General features: G+C 36.3%; 1 protein-coding gene across 8 annotated transcripts in view; it reads left to right on the forward strand.

Annotated features, from left to right (window-relative positions):
* The window catches only part of ZNF385D (zinc finger protein 385D), a 776,796-nt gene that overhangs the window by 647,637 nt on the left and 106,061 nt on the right, over window positions 1-23,098 (forward strand). The window contains exon 1 of one of the 8 annotated variants that reach the window (XM_055286047.2): window positions 10,144-10,816. The exons of the other annotated variants lie outside the window; for them this stretch is intronic. The gene's annotated coding sequence lies outside the window, so the exon portion shown is untranslated. Of the gene's footprint in view, window positions 1-10,143; window positions 10,817-23,098 lie in introns of those variants that run through there. 8 annotated transcript variants of the gene reach the window in all.

Consider the following 23,098-nt stretch of genomic DNA (forward strand, 5'->3'; position numbering starts at 1 on the left):
AGGAAAATTTAGGTTTGGAGAAGGTTTAAAGGGTGAATAAAACAGAGTTTTATCGAATGAAAGTCGGGGGCGCAGAAAAAAACGGAAACAAGGTTCCTCCGCAAGGCCAGAGTTCCCTGCTCTGGGCTTCCTGTCGGCCCTTGGAATCCCAGGTTCCGCACAGGAAGAGGAGGGCCAGGCTCCTCCCTGTTGAACTTCCTGCGGCTACAGCTCAGTGGGCAGAGTGATGAGAGGTTGTCCAGGGACCCCCCTCCCACCTGGCTGTTTCAGTGGCACACACCTGTAATCTCAGTGCTTGAGGAGGTGGAAGTAAGAGGATCACTGGCAGGCCAAGGGATTGAGACCAGCCTGGGCAACACAGCAAGACTATCTCTCCAAAAAAATTTAAAAATTAGCCAGGCATGGTGGTGCGCACCTGTAGTCCTAGCTACTCGAGAAGCAGAGGTTTGACGATTGCTTGAGCCCAGCGGTTCGAGGTTGCAGCGGGCACTGATCACACCACCGCTCTCCAGCCTGGGCAGCAGGCTGACACCTCATCATCTCTGGAAAAAAAAAAAAAAAAAAAAAGAAAGAGCGAAGAAAAACCCAGGAATCTCTAAGATGGTTTAAGTTTCATAATTTCTACATTTTGATAAAAATGAAGTTTAGGCTTCCTTTTCCACAGTGACTACTCTCTCCACAATGCAGGATTCATATCCTAAGTAACTGATTCTCTGAAACCTAAACATGAAAATTCACATATTTTTAAAGGGAAGTAAATAAGTGCAATTAGACTTGAGCATGACCTAGAAACTTGTTCTTATGATTCTGAAAGCTTGTTTTGTAGAAGCCTCTGAGTTTTAGTTTATTTGAAAAAAAAAATTACTATTGTCAAACATCCCCAAATTTTAACTTTATGATTGTGAATATTTCAGAGTGCACCAGCAACCTTACCACTGATGAAATCTTTATTAGCTATGGAATAAAATCCTTGATGAAAACCAGTTGCCCACAAATTGCTGGATATATATATCTATTAAAATTTTGATCAGTTTTTTTGTATCTCTTTTTACAATTATATACACTTAAAGTATTAGTAGGCACTAACATAACTTGTAGAAACTAAAAGTAGAAACTAGATTAGTGGTCACCAATAATTGAAAGTCTCAAAGATAAAATTTGCTCATTCCATTTCATTCATCCTAGTTTCTGTTTATCAAGACTCTTGCTTTATTTGTTATATTTTGTTATAATTTATTTCAGCATATCATAAATAATCAGTGTCATCATAGTCCTGAAAACTAGGACAGTAGAAGGGTTTGTTCATGGTCAGATGAGCAAAGAAATTTGAGAAAAGGTAACTCATATTAATGTCTATTCCTGTGTAATTTGGGAGTTTGTGGCCATTCGTATCCTTCCCTTCTTAACAGTTGCTACTTGTTATTGTCTAATTTTTACTGAGCCCTATCCTCTGTATTAACAAGAGTAATTGTGATGAAATAATTTACCTTTCTCAAGTGTCTCCATGGCCAAAAATGTCTATGTAGAAAAAATGAACTTTATTTTTAGAGCAGTTTGAGGCTCACAGTAGTATTAAGCAGAAGGTACAGAGATTTCCCATTTACCTTCTGCCCCCAAATCTGTGTAGCACCCATTCATTTTTAACCTTCTTCACACTAAAGTTTCTTATCGTGATTGGTTTAACAGTGGTGATTTGGTTTTACTGTCCGATTAAGGGAAATGAAGTTGTACCAGGCATGCCATAAATTACACACTGCATTTGGATTACGTTGCTAGAATTTCTTAGATGACTTATCAGAATTTGAAAAGATGAATGTATTCTTTCATATTCTACAGATCTTTGCACAATCCAGATACTACTATATTAGAACACTGTACTTACACCCAACACTGGCCCAGATTCACCTTTTATGAAGCCCACCAAACCTCATTTTAAATGCAAAATACTGTCTCTGGGATCTGTTGTCACAATTCAAATCTGTGTTTTGATATAAATTGAATCTGATAGTGGTAAAGATTGCAGTCGTTTCGGGAAGTCTTACCTCGTGAGGAGGGAGTTGAAGAGAAATGGAGGCAAGATATGCCATGAAAGTTTAATTCTCTGTGTACATGTGATTTTCAGTGGTACTTCAAGAAGTAGATCTTTTCATAATTACATAAGTAACATTCAGAGTATGTGGTTACTCTTTATTGGGCATAAATGAGCTTTTAAATTTCTTGTTTACGAAATCTGTGCAGATTGACATATGGCAAATTATTCTTATCAGGTTTATCGGGACATCAGGTTCATCTTCACAACTTTTAACCTTCTCTTAGATTCCTTTATAAATAAGGTTTCAGAAGGTAGTCTCTGAACAGGTTTTATCCATTTCCCAAGCAGAGCTTATTTTCTCTGCATCAGTGAACTTGTCATGATAATCAATTTTTTTGTCCCAACCATCAATCACTCTTGATTACAGCTGGGTAGAAGTTCTGTTCTGTTGATCAGCTCATCAGTGCACATAATATTACACCTGGAGGCCAGTACAAATCATCCCCCGAGGGGAAAAGCATTTTCCTTCAAGGCTTTTGTCGATGGTTTTATCATTTACATTTAGGTCTCATTGAGTTGTCTTGTCTATCTTTGACTCTATCTTCTCTCTCATATAAAATATTCTACCAAAATAGCTCTCAAAGTTTGCTTGATTATTTGTGCTACATTGTTATTATTCTGCTTTCGCCTATTTAATTCAAAAAAAGGAGCTTATAATCTATTGTATTTTTATTATCATAGTAAGCTTTCTTCAGCTTCTAACTAAATGCATATGAATTATAATTCGATGAATATTCAGTAATTCTGTAAAAAGCAGTGTAGCCTATGTATTACTAGAATGTTTGCAAGTCTAATTTTGTTTATTTTTAATGGTTTCTTAAGTTAGGTTTTTGTTTTATGTTTTGGCTTGGGCTAGGGAATATTTATCTTTATTTTCATCTTATTTTAAGTAAAACTAACTAGCTATCTTCGTGGTTTAAAAAGACATTGAGAAGTAAATATTTTAAAATCAATTGCTCAAAATCACCATTACTCTTATGCTGTGTTTGTAGTAAAAATATTTCTTATTTCTCCAAGCCAACCCATATTTCTTAAGACTGTAGCATTATCAGAAAAGTTACTATAACAATGATAAAACATTATCATGATAGAATATTTATTGGTTTCATAAAATATTTAAAATAAATATATGATTTTTAAAAACATTTAATATATTCTTTGTGTATTCCATAAAGAAACTATTTTTCTCTTTCTTGTATTTTGTTGTATTTTCATCACTTTATAAAATCTGAAATAATAATTTAGAGAATCATTTTAACATTTAGAGTACGAAGCATAAAGAAAACTAGCATATGAAATTACTGAATAATGTGGATTTAATTAGAAATCATGTCCTTCTATTAAAAGGCCTAATTACAAAAATTAAAATTTCTTTTATGGTTGAACTGCCTATTTCAGTGACATATATCTATTTTTGATTGAAATAGGCCAATAGAGAGTTCTGAGTTTTTATTTGATACCAGCATTTAGATATTATTGGTTCTTAATTTAATCTGTGAAACAAAACCAGGGCAAAATGGCATCAATTAATGAGAAAGTTATCTACGTTGAAATGTATAAGCCACAAAGCACTGAATAGGCATTCAGTGTTTTGAAAAGCTGAGCTAAACATTCAGACTGGCTCACTGATGTCTCTGTGGTCTTGAATCTTCCCGGGATGGGAGTTGATCAGGTTTGTCAAGGGTTGCATTATTATTATGCAGGTTTAAAAATTAACTTCAATATTTTGCTGCACCCGCTCCCTTTGTTCCGTATAAGCAATCAGCAGACTGGGTCTTCACCTGAAAAGTGAATCTAACTAGTTCATCTCTTCTCAGACCAGAGAGACTAGTCAAATGGTTTACCACAAGGAACTTGTCACTTTAGCCCACAGTATGGTTTTTATACATGAAACAGAGCTTTTAAACTTTAGACACAGTGTATGAGCTAATGCTTGACTTTGAATCACCCCAACATAAGTGGCAATGTTTGTATATTTATAAAACACTCAGATTGGCTGAAAAATGTATTTATGTACTTATTGTAGACAGTGTGATATGAAATGATAAATCTTTAGTTTACATAAATAACTTAAAGAAGAGTTTCCCTTTCCCCACTCCATGCCCCAACCACAGTTTTTTCCCTCTGGAGATACTGAGATATGCAGTTCACATTGTATAATTCTATTAGCACATTACATGTTGGCAGAACATTTGATGCAGATTTAGGAAGTAACAGTGGTGGTGGGATCCAGTTTCTAAAGTTTTGACCCTGCCATCTCCTCTAACTTGAAATACGTTGCTAATCTTTAAAATAAAAAATGCCAAGAACTAAAACCTCAGTGGAAGGAGAGATTCCACTGAAGTTATTTTATGTACAGATCCAAGTTTCTTTGGTTTTTAAACAAGCTCCTAGGTCACTGAAGAGTGTAAAAGAGTGAAAGTTAACACACAACCTATCCTAGCTCATGAAGAGAGATATATTCTCTCAAAAGGGTTTCCAATTCTGCTTCACAGAAGAAATGTTTCTGTATCTGGAAATGGAGGGAGGGGAGTAAGTAGTTGTTATCAATACAGATGTCCAGATGACCCCCATATTTGTATCTCCAGCCAATTCTCTGCCTCGACTCCATACTCAGATATTTGCCTGCTCACTCAGTATCTGCACTTGTTTACCTAATAGATTCCTCATACCTAAAACCTCCAAAACCAAAGACTGTATCTCAGTCCTCCAAAACCAGAGAACATTCCTCTTATGGCAACTCCATCCCTCTGGTTCCACTGGCTAAACATATTGGAGTCATTCTTACTCCTATTTCACACGCTAGATTCAATCTCACACAATGTTAGATATACCTCCAAAATATATCCAGAATCCGACTGCTTCTCACCATCTTCATGCCACCCCTTTGGTCCAAGCCACCATTGTCCCTCATCTGTATTATTGTAAAATTCTTCTTAATCATTCTTCCTGCTTCTACTGCCTGTGTTCATCATTTTAAAAATATAAGCCAAGATCAGGTAGCTTTTCTGTTGAAAATCTTCTAATGGTGCTGCATTTCACTTAGATTAAAAGGCAGAATCCTTAGATTTCATAGGCCACGCAGCTCTATGAAACATGGCCTCTGGGAGCCTTTTGTGCTTCATCCTCTCCCACTGCCCGCCTCACTCACTCCTTTTCACCCTCACTGGCCTCCTGGCCAGGTCCAAGACTATGTGAGGCACCGATCTTGGTTGTGAAATTTAAGCGGGTTCTAGAAAAACTCAGTAATCTAGACAAATAATATTTTAATAAATATTTAAATGATAAAATTAGCAAGCTGTGGCCCATGAGATAGCTGCCTGCTTTTGTAAAGGAAATTGTATTATAATAAGGTGAGTAAGACAGGGTTGTACTAGCACAGGGTCACATCCTGTCTTTTTAAAAAATGTTGGGCCAGGCATGGTGGTTCACACCTGTAATCCCAGCAGGTGATTACAGATGCCTGTAAGCCGAGGCAGGTGAATCACCTGAGGTCAAGAGTTCAAGACCAGCCTGGCCAACATGATAAAACCCCGTCTCTACTAAAAATACAAAAATTAGCCAGGTGTGGTGGCAGGCACCTGTAATCTGAGCTACTTGGGAGGCTGAGGCAGGAGAATCGCTTGGACCTAGGAGGTGGAGGTTGCAGTGAGCTGAGGTCGCGCCACTGCACTCCAGCCTGGGTAACACAGCGAGACTCCATCTCATTAAAAAAAAAAAAAAAAAGTTGATATTTTGTTCACCATGAATTTTTGTTTTGAATTGATTTTAATTTTTTAAGCTATAGCATTAAAATGTTATTCATCTTGATTACTTAGTTTTTTAAGTATCCCTGAAATTTCTTCCTTGACAAGTGCTACATTAACCTTACTGTAGTCATGACTCTGTCCTTACTACACCTTGAGTGCACCGGGCTCACTCTTTCCTCTCAGCCTTTGCACTGACTCTTCTCTCTGTCTGGAATACTCTTCCCTCTGATTTCTGCATGCTTTGCTTCTTCAAGCTATACTCAAGTGTCATCATCTCTTGATGCTTACTCTGGCCACTGTGTTTAAGATTCAGACCCCATCATCCCCACTTTCCTTACCTGATGGTTTTTCTCCTAAGCACTAATCTCGTTTTAATAGTCTACATAATTATTTATTATGTATATTGTCCAACTCCAATTAGAAGTTAAGCTCTATCAGGGCAAAGATTTTTGCCTGTTTGGTTCACTGTTTTATCTAAGTATTAGAGCATTGCTTGATATATAGTGCTTAATAAATACTAATTAAATGCATAAATTAATGACCAAATAAATATCATGATGCTTGCCAGTTATATACATCCAAGCCTTCTTTTATTTAAGCTCTAAAATATTTCAGCCCTCCCCAAGTTGGGCTTCCTCCTCTTTCCAACTCAAACCGTAAAAGCTTACACCCCATGACAATAAATGGAGACAATCTTAGGAGAAATGGGAGAAGCTATCTTTGCCCCAATTCATTCTTGGTAAAGGAATGTGGTCTTCTTCCTGTGAGCTTACTCCATTTTCTGATATCATAATATTTTATCTGGTCATGGACATTAGTTTTATAATGGATCCAGGCTTTTCTTAACATCTTAGCACTAAGCATATTGCTAGAGTCCTCCATTACCTACTTCATCAACAAATAAGATGAATACCTGGTGATAAATTCCCAATTGTCAGTTACGGAAATAGTAAAATGAAAGAGATGTATATTTTTTTCCAAATAAGTTGTGACTGTTTAATCATTAAGAAAGTTTTGGATAATCAAAGGCTTTGGCAGTGCCTAACCTTGTAAAATATAGGAGAATATTTGTTAAACATAATAGATCCAGCTGTATCTTCTTGTTATGATTGTGGGGAATCCAGGATATTTTCCTCATCCCAGTTAAAGCCCCACTCTGTCTACCACAGACTCATGCAAGTTAGTAATATAGACAGTTGTGTATTTAAGAAAACTCCTGGTGACTAGTGATGGGATGGGATCAGAGGAAAGCAAGACCTAGAAATAAGTGTGGCTAGACATACCTTTTTGTTTTTCCCTTTGTGAAGGTTAGCTCATGTGAAACAGTGGGCACATGTGAAAGTGGCTAGTTAGATCTGTGACATGGTTTAAGAGAGCTTCTAGACTGATACTCAAAGCTAAATTATGTAGACAAATTCATCTGCTTTACCAAAAGAGCCAAGCTGAAAGAATGAAAAAAAAATTGCTAAGTGGATATATATTCCTTTTTCTAATCTTTTACTCATGAGAGCAATTTCCTCTTATTCTTATTCTGATAATTCTTCAGATTGGTTTGAAGTTTCACGATAATCATTCTCTATGCCTAACAAAACAAGAGCAGATAGAGATGTACATTTTTCTGTTGCTTTAACTCTGGCGGTTGCCATGTGATGTGATCTTTGTAGATGTTGCTCAAAACCCAGGTTTCTTCAGTAAGCAACTTCCTAATAACCAGGACTGAGTACTTTCTAAGATTTCATTCAACTAAAGAGAGGAAGATCAAAGGTACTGAAAGAATCAGTGAATTCTTCATGTATTACGTATGCTAGAAGGTCACCATTAGCTGGCAGTTAGATGAATAAAAAGGAAAAAGAAAAAGGCTTTATCAGCTTTAATTGATCATTCATACCTAGAGTAACATGATTCTTTAGAAGCAGGATCAGTGATAGGTACTGACATTGCTACTTCCTTGGCATCACAAAGAATTCTAGGCAAGTTGTTATATTGTTGTTATGTTCTTCAGATGATTTAGCCTATAGTTAGTACAGTCCTAAATGGTAAGAAAATATTATATTCCTGTTGATGTGTTCTTTAGATGATTTAGCCTATAGTTAGTGCAGTCGTACATACTAAAAGAACATTATCTGAAACTTATTATAGTATTTCTTGTGATCTCAATTTTACTTATGTAGGAAAGAGAGTTGAGACAGATTTTAAACACCTGGACTTTCTTTCCATAGACCTCCAATAACCCCTATAAGGACAGTTGCTCAAAAGAAAAACACAAATAGCAGCTAAATATTTCTTACTCCACAATACCAGAGGACATCAGGGTGTCTTTCATGAACTGTTGCTTCAAAAGCCATCCATCACTGGCAACAGTTTTCCCATAGATTAAGGACTAGATTTGCATTCTAAATGATTTCTTTCCAACAGCTGCTGAAAGATAACTTGGCTGTAAGTTAAGAGTTTGCATTTGATCAGCTTCCAGTGAAGATCATAAAATTCAGCTTGGCAACAGAATTTAGGAAAAGAGGTCTCCTCAGCCCAGCTGTGCTTATCTGAGTTAGCAGCATGCGTAAAAGCACTACTCCAGCCCTCTACTTTTCCGGTCAGCTTGGGAGTGATTTGCCACTGATGAAAGTTCAGTTTAGTTCCAATTTTTTTGTGTTTGAAGAACTGAACCACCTTTTGTTGAGTATTTGGGGTGTGTGTGTGGTGGCGATTATATTAAGTCAGCTACAGTAGACGTCTTAGAGTGTTGATGGAACAATCCGTTCAAAGCTGTGGGTTTTCACTTGGTAAATCATAGCGATGAATGTTTCAGTTTTGCACCTAGTCTACAGTGCAAGTTCAGATGAGAAAGGAGTTCTTTTCCAGGTTACTATTTGCTCCAGTTTTGTGAAATGGAAATATAAAGGACTTGGATTATTCTAATTCTAGTCTTAACACTTATTAGATGTGTGATTTTGAGTAAGTTTATTTTTTTTAACTTCTGTGAGTCTCAAATTCTTGTATAATGAAGACGATTATACTGCCATATAAGCTGGCTCTAAAGATTAAAGAAGGGTATTGTAAGCAAAGCAGAAGATTCACAGTAAGTATCCAGTGTTAATTTTCTTTCCTCTTCATATTTGATATTGGCATCAAAATAGAAAAATTGTTCATACTTACCATCTTTCTAAATCACAAATTAGGAGACTATGGCAAACATTGCTAATGTCTGATACTTCTCTTTTGTCTTCAGTAATATAATTGAATGTTAATTGGGCTCTGCCAATATAGCCTCTCCTTTTGGTTAATTTAACTCTTCCTTACAGTAGAGATTTGAACATGGATGTCCATTAAATAGTCTTTTAAAAATGTAGGTAGATGGTGTAAATTAATTCTAGGAGCAATTTATGATTTTACTTTGTAACTGACAGGTTGATTTCGGGTTTTCTGTCTCTTCCTTTCTAATCCTAATTCTAATCTAATCTTGTGTAATAAATGCAGGCTTGACCTAACATTTTTCATAAATGATATCTACTGAATTGCTGTTCAGGTATCTAATAGTTGGCATTTTGAGTCATATAGATGGGTAATAAATACACAGCTATAGTTATGTATTAAATTTATATGCCATCGACATTCACCAAAGGTTTTCGTTCTATAAGATTAATGGAACATTGCTAGAGTTCAAATACTGAGTGCACCAAAAGTTTATCAAAGAGAATTGGCCTTTATCTTCAAATAAGAAAGTTAGTATGGGCAAAAATAAAAATAAAAATAAAAGGCATTTTCCAAATGTTAAGCAATCACTTAGTACTTGTGGTTTTCTAAGTGGGGAAAAGTTTCTTGTGTCAGCAGTTCATTCGACGGGCCAATGATGAAGTGACTTTCTCTGCTCATGTTAAATGGTGACGTGCTTATTTCCAGTCCATTGGGAAGATTTAGAGCTGCAGTCTACAAGGCGAGGGCCACATGCTCTTTCACTCACTCATTATTTGGTAGTACATCAGTAATTTCAGGGACCTGTGATGGCTTGTGGCCTTGTTTGTCACTGTAGCTTTATGCATAACTTGTCAATTTATGGCAGTGATTATATATCCATCTTCATGGAATACACACCCAGGGTTTGAATTAGAAGATCTTTAACCCTCAGATTTCTGGACCTGTGTGAAGCAGTTGCATGAACTCTCTAAAATCAGAGGCAAGTGATATTTTGGAGTGCCAGACGATGAGTTTTAGAAGTTATTTGTCTTTGTAAAATGCTTTGATTTACTACCTTAAGTGTGTTTCTTAAATACAACGGTACCTAGAATAGCATTTGGCCATCATAGGCATTTAGTAAGTGCTGAATGAACTCTATATATGCTAAAATGGATTGGTGACAGATAAACAGAAACATGAAACGGAATATAACCCTAAAAGTTACTAGATCTGTTTTTTTTTTTGAAATATTATTCAGCATATTATATTATGGACAGGTGAAATATGTACACTTTTGTACAAATGCTGCCTGCATTTATTTCAATTATGGGGTACAGATGGTTTTCTTTTTATTTTTCATAAAGCTTTGAAATTTACATTGGAGACAACCAGAAGGAAACTAAAATGTTCCATTCTCAAAGACTATCTTGAAATCTAATTAGCAGAAATCCATATTCAGCTAATTGTGATATTGAATAAACCAAATGTTTGCAATTTATATAATTCATCACTCTGTATTCTCCTGGCCACATTCATCTTTTCAGGTACCTTCCCTCCCCCACACTGATATATTACGATGCTATTTTGTTGCATAAATAATAAGGGTTTATTATGTAACAATGAAGGAGTCCAAAGGTAGGAGGGTTTCAGGGTTAATTCACTAGCTCATGATCTCACCAAGGACCAGAATGCTTCCCATCTTTTTGCTCTTCCTCCCCTAATTCTAAACCTTCCCTCATGGGAGAAAGATGACTGCAGCAGCCCTTGACATCAGAAGCAGACCTAACCACATCCAAAGAAGGAGGTGCATTATCTCCCATAACTGGTGCTCACTCTCTCTCTCTCTCTCTCTCTTTCTCTCTCCCAACTTTATTTTTAGAGCAGTTTGAGGCTCACAGTAGTATTAAGCAGAAGGTACAGAGATTTCCCATTTACCTTCTGCCCCCAGATCTGTGTAGCTTTACCCATTACCAACAGTCCCCTCTAGAATGGTACATTTGTTTCAGTTGATTTACCTACACTGACACGTCATTATTACCAAAGCCTGCAATTAACTTTAGGGTTCATGATTGGTGTCGTATATTCTATGGGTTTGAGCAGATTTAGAATAATATTTGTTACCATATTATACAGAATAGCTTCATTGCCTTAGACGTTCTCTGTGTTCCACCTTTTTATCTTTTCTTCCACTCTAACCCTTGGCAATCTGTAATGTTTTTACTATCTTCATAGTTTTGTCTTTTCCAGAATGTCATGAAGTTGGACTCATACATTATGTAGCTTTCTCAGATTGGCTTCTTCCACTTAGTAATATGCATCTATGACTTTTAATGGCTTGATGGTTCATTACTTTTTAGCATTGAATAATGTTACATTATCTGGATGTAACAGTTTGTTTCTCTATTCAAATACTAAAGGACAACTTGGTTGTTTCTAATTTTTAGCAATTGTGAATAAAGCTGCAATAAATTTATATATGCAGGATTTTTTTCTCTTGGACATGTTTGTGCCTCTTCAGAGAACACGATTGCTGCCTTATATGATAAGAGTATGTTTAGTTTTGTAAGAAATTGACAAACTCTCTTCCAATGTGGCTGTTGCATTTTACATTTCTACCAACAATGAATGAGAGTTCCTCTTTCTCCACATCCTTGCCAGCATTTCATGTTGCCAGTGTTCTGAATTTTGACCCTTCTGATAGGTGCACAATATCTCATTGTTTTTATTTGCCTTTTTTTAAAAAAGTGTTAAGTGGCAGTGTAGAAATTCCCTAAAAATATCATCATCTGTACCAAGATTGCTCTATGTATCATAATATTAACAGCTTCCTGGGCAATAATATCTATAGCTATCACGTATTATGAACTTAATGTTTTAAAATTCACTGTTTTCTTTAATTCCTATGGTTGTCAAGTGTGGGTCTCAGGTCAATTTTTTTTCCTTTTGGTTTGTTTTTTTAGCCACTACAGCCCTAGGATTTAACACAGTGTTTAAACATGGTATGGATTCTAACAACATTTGATGTAAGAACAAATGCATAGATAACATGGATTGTTTTTTCTGCTCTTCTCTTGGTCCCCTAACACCCCAGGACATTGTTCCCTTTGTACTTCTGTCAGAGGTGGTGCTCTCTTCCTTCTTCTTTTCCTTTAGATGGACACAGAGCAGTGATGGGCACTGTTAGATTTTGCATCCTCTAGTCTCTGGAGTGAGGACTTCGAAACTCAGTTTTCTTAGAATGACACATCTACGAAAAAAGCCTTATTTGATCATGCTGAGGGTCTCTTTTAACATAACTCTTGTAAGTTATCATGAAAACACTCTTAGTATGTTTCTTCCTACCTTCATGAAAACACTCTTAGTATGTTTCTTCCTACCTTCCTAAAATTACTAGTATTTTCTCCTCCCATTAGCTTAATCCAAAGCTGATTGGAGGCAAGTAGTTAAGGTCTCCCAAAGAGCATGAATCTGGGAGTTTAGTAAAGAAAAGTTATTCCTTCTACAAAAACGTTCTAATGTGATATAGTAAGTAAATCAAAGACCCAGCATGGAGACTCCAGTACTTCTCCCTAAAATGTAGTCTTTGCTCAAGGCACCGAAATTGTGCTTCTCTAATTTGATCCTCACAAAGCAAAGAAGAGCTTTTTGTGTTACTGCATTTGCATTGCTGTAAAGAAATACCTGAGGCTGGATAATTTATAAAGAAAAGACATTTATTTTAGCTTACAGTTCTGAAGACTGTACATAAAGCATAGTGCCAGCATTTGTTTCTGGCGAGGGGCTCAGGAAGTTTCCAATCATAGTGGAAAGTGAAAGGGGAGTGGGCATGTCACATGGCAAGAGAGGAAGTGAGAGAGAGGAGGAGGCGCCAGCCTCCTTTAAACAACCATCTCTTGCATGAACTAATAGACTATTAACTCACTCTCACCAAGGGGATGGCACTAAGTCAATCATGAGGGATCACCCCATCGTGACCCAAACACTTCCCACTAAGTGCCACCTCTAACACTGGGGATCACATTTCAACATGATATTTGTTGGGAACACACATTAAAACCATATCACTTTTTCTGCAATAATTTTTCAAATGAAGAAACTGAGATATGGAGAAAAGTAACTTGGTTAAGGTCATGTAATCCATAGAAAGGAAAGCCAAAATTTAAACTCAGGACCAGTAAATACAAACTTAATTTCATTCCGTTTTACTTAGAGTAAGACTTAATGACTAATGCTCAGCTCCTAGACCTGTGGTTTGTGATCTTCTAGCTTGTGTTAAGATTTTAATGTAGTTATGCTATCTTTACCTTTACTTACCTACTGCAAGGCAATGTTTCTCATCTTGAATATTTGCCAAAGGGACTTAAGATCCATAGATAAAATTTATGTAAGATGGGAAAAAAAATAATCACAAGATCATCTTTAGGTCTCCTGAAAGTAAAGGCAGAAGTGATTTTTTAAAAAAATCTTTCTAAATTATGATGAGAAAGGACAGCCAGGAAAAATGAAGAAGGATGAAAAAGCTGTACACTTGAAGAGTTCCTGAAATAAAAGTAGTTTTTATTTTTGACATACATTATATTAAGATCTTGGAGAGTTTTCATCAATCATTTGCAAGTCTCCTTAGGAAGTCACAGGGTCTTTTTATTTATTTGGTCAAAGTCAAAGAGAATATCAGAAACCAAAATTCGATTGCACTGTGGCACAAAGACATTACCTGGCTTTCCTGCAATGGTAACAAAACCCCACAGTCATATTCTATCTCTGTTTTCAGGTAGAACATTTGAGAAACTGGTTATGCCAACCATACCAAGTAATATTGACTCAGTAAGAATTGACAAAAAAATATGGAAAAAGTGATTTGGGTTTATCCACAAAAAATGAAATGGAAAAAGTGATTTTGGTTAGTCCAGATCTGAGGTTCAGCACATCTTCTAGGTATTACTTTACTCTAGTCTTTCTAAAGAAATACTCAAAAGAGGCCTCCAAAAACATATGTTATATTCTTCTTTTTCTTAAGGCCATAGAACTTGTAGATTTTCAGAGCACTTTGATGCTTCATTTAGACAAAGATTAGCTAAAATGAAATTTTACAGACTTCATTGTTTCCGTATGCTCATGAACTGTCTCTTCTTTACTTTGGCTGAGAACTCTGTTTCTCCAGGATTAGAGCATAATAGTAAGTAGATGTATTTGTTAGTTTCATGTAACTCTGGCTACTGTATAAATCAATCAAAAGATCCATAGTGGCTCTAACAAATTAGATACTTAAGTTTTGCTCATGTAATATCCAAAATAAGAGTTTTTGATCCATTGAATCAAATGTTTTGATCCATTAGATCCATTTGATCCACCACAACTCTTTTATGTAGCGATTGAGGAATCCAGGACCTTCCATCATATTGTTTTAATATATTTAATGGGTAGCTTCCAAGATTGGTGCATTTGTCTGCATCAAGCAAGCAGAAAGGAAAGAGCCAGGAAAACTACACTTAGGAATTTTTAGTGCATCAGGGCTGGACATGTTGCAGATCCTGTTCACTGGCACTTATTTCTATCGCTCAGTCATGTAGCCAGTGAACTCTAAGAGAAGGGTAGTCTGGCTGTGTGTCATGGAAGAAGAAATGCATTTCTTTTATATGCCCCTGAGATCATGCCCCACGAACTAGCTAGAATATTTTACATTTTTTTTTTCTATTTAGTTTCTGGCGTAAAAGAAGAAAGTGGGAATTATACTCTATCAGAAAAGTACTTCTATTTTATTTTCTCTCCCCTTTCTGGATCTATTTCTCATTCTGAAGAATATCTGCATTTAAGACAGAAATATTTGAGAAATTCTTCATGGTGCAATGAACTTTGGAGACAGGGAGACCTGGTTTCAAATCTCGCCACTGTCGTTTACTACTTGTGGACCTTGGGAAATTATTTAAACATTGTGTTCCTTAGTTTCCTCATCTTTGAAATGGGCATAATAAAATCCAACTTGGAGGAAAAGTATGAAGTTTACATAAAGTCATTTAAATAATACATAAAATATATTCTTTGGAATTTTTGGAAGACATTATTAGGATATCTTTATGCTCTTAATGCTCACGTGAAAATCCATGAAAAGGATTTGTATTAGTTATGTTAACACAAAGCTGCGATGACAAATATGCCCTAAACTAGAGAGGCTTAGAAGAAATAGCTTATTTTCTTTTACATAGTTTTTCTGCAGTGAGCATTATGGTTTTCAGGCCGTTCTGCTCCGTGAGGTTTTGGTGATTTAGCAAGTCATGGCCATTACAGACACTAGGGATACTGAAGACCAGAGGAAAGTCAATCTTAAAATACTAATCTGTGGAGCAAAGCCTAAAGTTAATGATATTTCTATGGATAATTAAGATTTGACTCCTCTATGGTCTTTAACAATTTATTTTAAAGATAACCAATAAATCATTCTATTCAGTAATTTGATGATAACCTTTTCTATAACCTTTCTATTAACATTTTAGGAATAGAAAAAAATTCCTACTAGAGGTGAAATGAATTATGTTGGGTATATAAATAAAGTTCGGGGCCTAGTTGAGAACTGCACCTTCATGTTTATAGCTTGTTTCTAACTGTACGAAGGCATAGCACTTCTCCCTAAGAATGGTAACCATCATGAGGATGTAAACCAAGAAATCTTGGTCAAATGAAGAGATGTTGAAGACAGTGGTTAATGTAACAGTATGCACTGTGTGATTCATTTTTTTGTATAATAATATGTAATTATGATTCAACAAATAGATACTGAGCACCTACTATGTACCTACTGATAGAAAAAAATATCCCTGAAAGTCTGAAAGAATTAACACTGGATAACTAGTTTAGAAGTTACTTTATATTACACCTTTTCCTTATTTGTACTTTTAAGATTTTCTACATCATGGATTTTTTTTTTTGAAAAGAGTGAAAGTAGGCCGGGCGCGGTGGCTCACGCTTGTAATCCCAGCACTTTGGGAGGCCGAGGCGGGCGGATCATGAGGTCAGGAGATCGAGACCACGGTGAAACCCCGTCTCTACTAAAAATACAAAAAATTAGCCGGGCGTGGTGGCGGGCGCCTGTAGTCCCAGCTACTCGGAGAGGCTGAGGCAGGAGAATGGCATGAACCCGGGAGGCGGAGCTTGCAGTGAGCCGAGATTGTGCCACTGCACTCCAGCCTGGGTGACAGAGCAAGACTCCGTCTCAAAAAAAAAAAAAAAAAAAAAAAAAAGAGTGAAAGTATTTAAGATAACTTATTAACGTTATTAAAGATATTACCTCATCTTTGTGCTTTTCTAAATGATAGAATCAAATGCAGATCTGTTTCCAGATACACACTTATAATATGGAAATACCTATTAGTAGTACTAAATAAGATAATAGTGCTCAGTTAAGAACGATCGTGTCAGATGGGCGAAGTTTGCTTCTGGAAGCCACTCCAATTAGCTAATTCATGACCAAGCATTCAGATCCTTTATTTCCTTTCCAAAATCTATTGTTTTCAAAACCTATTGTTCCAGTGAATGAATTAGCATTTAATTTTCCTGTCTTGTATGACAGTTACCAATAATACACATGTTGCGAAATCTAATGGACACTCTACACCCTCCTATCTGTTATAGCAGCAGCAGTCAATAGTGATAAGCATTCCCTTCCAGAAGCTCTTATCACTCTTGCTTCCATGACACTAGATTTTTGGAGTTTTTATCCCATCTCCATGGCTTCATGTTCTACATCTCCTCTTCTTGCACCACTTTTGCAATAATGTATATATAGATATATTGCTATGTCACAGGCAGAAACATTGCCGCATGTATAAATATCTAAATGAACAAATATATAAACAAATCTAGTCTTTAGTGCAGAGGAGTGACACTTGAACTAATAGCTCAAGTTTTAGGAAATGGAAGAGCAATGAACAGAGGCACCTGTGTAGCCCTAATGCTTGGAAGTTTGTTTGCAGGACCAGCCCTTCAAAGGTGAAAACACAACTACAGATAAACAACTTCAAGGAACAGGCACTCTACAATTCCTTATCAAAAACTAAATTTTGGAAAAATTTTACAGACTTCATGCTTGATTTATCTTAGTTTCCATGCAGCTTGAATCACTGAATCATTCTCGAAGTTCTTTTGTTGTTTTAACACATTAAATTAGCTAATTACAGCTGAATATGTAGTGGAAAATAGCATCTGTTTACAGTATAATAATACAAAAAGTACTTACCAGTAACAGAAAAAGGGGCAATTTGCAAAAGCTAATCATATTTGTGCACTTGTCTACAAAAAGTAATTGTTAATGTATGCCCAAGGGGAAAAAAAAATCACTTGCTGGTTTAGGAAATGAAAGCAATGATATTAGCGACATCGCTTAGACAACCACTGTATTTCAGATTGGAATGTCTCAATTTATCATAAAATATAGATGTTTACTAATTTTTTTTAACTAACTTTGACCATGGTAAATTCGAACAATTTGGAAATTAAAATATCATAGAAAATCAGATGGTCTAAAAAATTTTTTAATGTCTACAATGTCAAAATTTTAATAATTCTTTTTTTTTCTTTTTTTTTTTTTTTTTTTTGAGACGGAGTTTTGCTCTTGTCGCCCAGGCTGGAGTGCAATGGCGCAATCTCCGCTCTCCGCAACCTCTGCCTCCCAGCTTCAAGCAATTCTCCTGCCTCAGCCTCCCGAGTAGCTGGGATTACAGGCATGCACCATCACACCCGGCTAATTTTGTATTTTTAGTAGAGATGGGGTTTCTCCATATTAAGGCTAGTCTCAAACTCCTGACCTCAGGTGATCTGCCCACCTCGCCCTCCCAAAGTGCTGGGATTACAGGCATGAGCCACTGTGCCCGACCCAAAATTTTAATAATTCTTACTTAGAGAAAACTTTTTTCTTCTTCATTGCTAACAGCAAATGCCATTGGAAAAAAAAATACATGCCAAATGCAGTCTCTCTTTGGCATTTCTTCCTCAAATCATTGAATATACCTTTAAGAGGTCAATTTAAAAACTGAAAATTAATATCTGAAAATATTGAAAAAACATAAAGCAGAATATTAGAAATCTCACTGAGTTGCAGCTTTTTGTATGTTTCTCCACATTTAGAAGACGGGGGTGCTTACATTTTGTAATTATTGAGACTTTTAAATGATATATTTATAAGATTTTTAAAAATACATGATTTACTGAATGGACCCTTTTTTCTCTGGTTGTCACAGACAGCAATGAATGGCACATTCGTAAGATCATGTAGTGGTGTGGTTTTCTCCCCTATATTTATCAGGGAGAAAAAGAATTCTATGTGAAGTTAATCTTTAAATTCCCTTTCTCTAGATGCTGGGGTGAAACCTATTCAACTAACAGTCTTAGTTCAGATATGTTAATAACATTCATTAAGACACAGCTCTCTTTTATATCTAGTCAGCCCTTGATTAATACCCCCATCCTGCCTTCCTGCATTTGACCTCCCCTTTATAAGATTTCCATAAATGTTAATTCCATCCACTACAATTTTAACTCAGGGAGAACAACTTTACCGCCAGGTTTGGAGGACAACTCACTGTAGCCTTCTATAGTTGGACTTTACGAATCCCCATTTTGCTGTTCTAGTGACAGGACTTTGATCCTTGTGAATTTGGCCTCTAGAGACCAAATTCTGAGAGATGATTTTCTATATACGGAGAGAAATATGTTAACTTTCTAGTTAACTTACTTTAGTGTGAGGATGAAAAGAGAATGATTCATTCTTTCTTTGGAACTTTAAGATCTTAAGCACTTTAAGAAAAGACTTAAAGACTTTTTTAAAGCTAAGTGATGATGAAGTCCAATGAAGAATTTGGAAATATGTTGTCCCATAAATGGTCAGTTGGAGTCTTAGTTCACTCATTCAAATGTTGCAGCTGATAAAGGATTGTGTTTCAGTGGTTAAACAGGAAAATTCTTTTTATTTGTCTTTCAAATGACATTTCCCAGTGGCTTCAGTTACCATCTGTTGCTGATTAATGTCCCAATTTAGCTACAGCCTAGAATTCATCTCTAATCTACAGACCACATAGCTACAGAGCCCACATTTTACTTAGGTGTTTTTAAGGATCATTAAACTCAACATATCCTAACCCAATTCATGCTCTTTCCCCAAACCTTGGGACTTCTTTGAATATCAACCATTCTAGGAAATGAAATCTCCAATCATGCATTTGCAAGAGGCAGAAACCAGCAAGGCATCTTTGAGACCACCCCTCAAAATTCATCAATTCTGAAAATTTTTAACTTACATATTAGCCAAATGATTACTCATTTCTCTGTTTCCACTGTCACAGTCAAATTCTTAGATGTGGCCATCTCTTACTTGTGCCACTATAATGATCCTCTTACCTTTCACTCCTTCCCCAGTCTTGCCCTCCTCTTCTCATCTAGACTCCCTGCCCATGCCAGAGTGATGTCATACAAATGCAAACATGTTTCTTTTTTAAAAAAAAAAATTTGCACAGCCTTCTATGTTAACAGAATAAAGAACATAATCTTTAAATGAACCTACAAACTTTGTGCAAGAGCTGACTTCTTTCCCCATCACCTGCTTTGTATTCCCAAGGATACTTCCTAATGTCTGAAAGCTTCAAATTTGGGGATATAAACAAAACATTGCATAGTCTTTTTTATTTTGTTTAGCATATCAACATTAGTTTATTGGAATAGGTACTGAAAAATTGAAGAAGACCCTCAGATAGAGAGATGCTCATAATATTATTTAATCCGTTTATGGGCCTGTGATAGACTGAGTGAAATTATATGAGTTAATTGTCACAGAAATCAATAATAATTCCTATGCACTAGTCTTATGTCCTCTGAAGGATAAGCCACTGTGAAATCACATAATAAGGTTATTTATCATTGTACACTCTCTTTTGGGTTGAGAAGTGGGGCTACAAGTTTGGTTTCTGGAGTTAGACTTCAGTACAAGTTCTCTTCTGTTCATACTCTGTGGTTAAGCTGCTCTAGCTCTTAGATTCTCAATCCACCCATCTATAAAATTCCCATGATAGTTGCAATTCACTCATAGGCTTTTAAAAGGAATAAGTGAGAATATTCATATCATGTATTCATCACTTATTCCACATGAAATATTCATATCAAGCCTTCAGCTCACTACCTGACACATTGGAGTGTTCCATAAATGCCTCACACAAACAACCACTGTGTGACAGAATAGCAGCATCTCCTTAATACATTTATGACACACTAAACTCTTCCTCCAAGAATCACCCTGGGAAAAATTCCTCTGGCCAAAATCCTACCAAGGACAACTAAATACTATTGGTGGATAGTGTGCTGTTAGCACCTAACTAAACACTAAACTCTTTGGATTAGAACTTTCTTGCTGACACAACTCACCTACACCTGCCTACATAGCCAGACAGAAAACATAAATTTTTTTTCTTAATGCAATAGGAAAACTTCTAGCACAAAAGGAAATCAGTTATGTGTACATGTTCAGATAATTCAGCTTTCTAGAGTCATTGCCACTGTCCCTTCCCAGCTTAACCTCCCTCCCTCCAAGAGTTAATCTAGTCCCCAAACCACTTCTTTCTGCAATTTTGGTTATATAAAAGTTGCTGGGCATGGTGGCTCACATCTGTAATCCTAGCACTTTGGGAAGCCGAGGCAGGCAGATCACAAGGTCAGGAGTTTGAGGCCAGCCTGGCCAATATAGTGAAACCCTGTCTCTACTAAAAATACAATAATCAGCCGGGTGTGGTGGCAGGTGCCTGTAGTCCCAGCTACTCGGGAGGCTGAGGCAGGAGAAATGCTTGAACCCAGGAGGCAGAGGTTGCAGTGATGAGCCAAGATCGTGCCATTGCAATCCAGCCTGGGTGACAGAGTGAGACTCCCACTCAAAAAAATAAAAAAGTTAAAACAAAAGCAATGCTTTCTGTGGGTCTACCAAATATTTTTCTAAGTCTGGGAGGAAAGCATTATTTAAGAAGTTGGATGATTTCCCCAGATTTTGCATATAAAATGTCCCACTTCAAAGATCTTTTTGGTCACAGGGGTGTCCTGAGATGGGGTCAGTTTGCTCAACTTTTCCTATTAAAAACATTTTTTTCTTTTTTCTCCAAAACCATAATTTTCATAAAAGCACAGTTTATTCACAATTTTCATCCACATCTAGAATTTCAGCCAGGACACCAAATTGATTTATACAGAAGAACATTCATTTTTCTTTATTTTGGCCAAAATTGGTATTTATTCTCATTACAGGGCCCTATTCTATCCCAAGAAGCCATAGATACTTTGACATAATTTATCTTACTTAATTTGGTGAAGCTCTTGCCAATTATTCTAAGGGTTGGTGTCTTTTTCTCCTTATTTTCTATGTATTCTTTATGTAGCTGGAAGATTAACCCCTTTGCAAAAGGAGTTACACATTTTTTTTCTAGTATTTTTACAAATTTATATTACTTTGCCTATGGTTTTTTTTATAGAGCAGTTTTTGGGGCTTTTTGTTTTATTAAGAGAAAGTATCTCACTCTGTTGACTAGGCTGGAGTACACTGGCTCACTGCAGCCTCAAATTCCTGGACCTAAGTGATCTTCCCACCTCAGCCTCCCAAGTAGCTGGGACTGCAGGCACATGTCACCACACCTGGCTTTAAAAAAATTTTTTAGCAGAGTTGGGGGTTTTGCTTTGTTGCCCAAGCTGGTCTCAAGATCCTGGGTTCAAGTGATCTTACCACTGTGGCCTCCCGAAGTGCTGGGATTACAAGTGTAAGCCACTGTGCCAGGCTAGAATATTTATACTGTAACTTAATCTTTTAATCTGACTTGTTCACCACTCTATCTCTAATTCATCAGTACCTACAAGACCATATGGTGTGCAGTAACTGTTCAATAGGTTCTTTGTGAATGAATGAACAGCTGAATTGAATATGGGTAGACTCCACCATAAGAGTTCAGGTTTTAGAGGTTACTTGTGGTCTTGTTCTCCAGCCTTTCTCAATGTAACCAAAGTGCCTCGGAGAACTGTGATGATGTTTAACACTGGCAAGACATTTGGCTCAACTGTAAGCCATTGTTTTGTGGACCCGGTGGATCTCATTAATAATTGAACATTTTAGAAATGATCTTTGGGGCAAGTTCATAAAAGGAACAATCAGAACTATTCTCAGATTTATGAACTACAGATTGCAAATTCTACAAAACTATAGAAGGAAGACCTTCTTTGACTTATGGAGGAGTAGGAAATTTAGTCTTTTACCCTAAGGTGTTCTTCAGCAAACACAGAGTATGTGTTATGTGACTATGTAGGGAGGAAATGTGTTAATGATGCCATATTCAATTTCTCTGTATTGGTTTTAGAGCATAAATATTTCATTTTAGAAGTTTAAAAATGGTGTTAACAAAGGACTAGCATTTCCCAAGTACTGAAAATTTTTATGTGCATATTTAAAAGAATTTTGTCTTTTAGGTAACCCGTAAAATGCAGTCATCACTGGAATTATTCATTGTATTCCTCAGATTTAAAAAGAACCTGTTAGTTATTCATTTAAATGTTTAAAAAGCAAAACAATCTCCATATTATTCCTTTGCTACATCCCTCGAAAAGAGAGTTCCCATAAATAGCACAATTTGTGTTTGATGGTAAGCTTCGTCCCAGAGAAAAAATAATAGTTTGTGTTTGTGCCAGATGGTTTTCCAGCATTAAGTGCCATAAAAATCCCCTGAAGTGTGTTCAACAGATAAGGCGAAGTGCCAAAGAATGACAGAGAATTAAGTTAAACCCTGTTCACATACAAAATCCATTGAGACTCCATATGCATATTTCCATTTTAAAATCAAAATGTGAAATTAATTCAACATGAATTTAATAGGCAACTGTTTAGAGATGTATGATAGATCCTAGGGACAGGATGATGAGTAATATCAGGTTTTCCTCTCTCTGTTATGAGATCCACTCTCTGTCAGGAGAAACAGGCATTTAACCCTTCTTATGGCAGTGACATAAGTGCTACGATGCAGACATACCTAAGACTACATGGAGAAAGTGGCATCCCAACATCTACCAGGCAAGTACAGGT

The sequence above is a fragment of the Symphalangus syndactylus genome, chromosome 1, assembly GCF_028878055.3.
Source record: "Symphalangus syndactylus isolate Jambi chromosome 1, NHGRI_mSymSyn1-v2.1_pri, whole genome shotgun sequence".
Lineage (NCBI taxonomy): Eukaryota > Metazoa > Chordata > Mammalia > Primates > Hylobatidae > Symphalangus > Symphalangus syndactylus.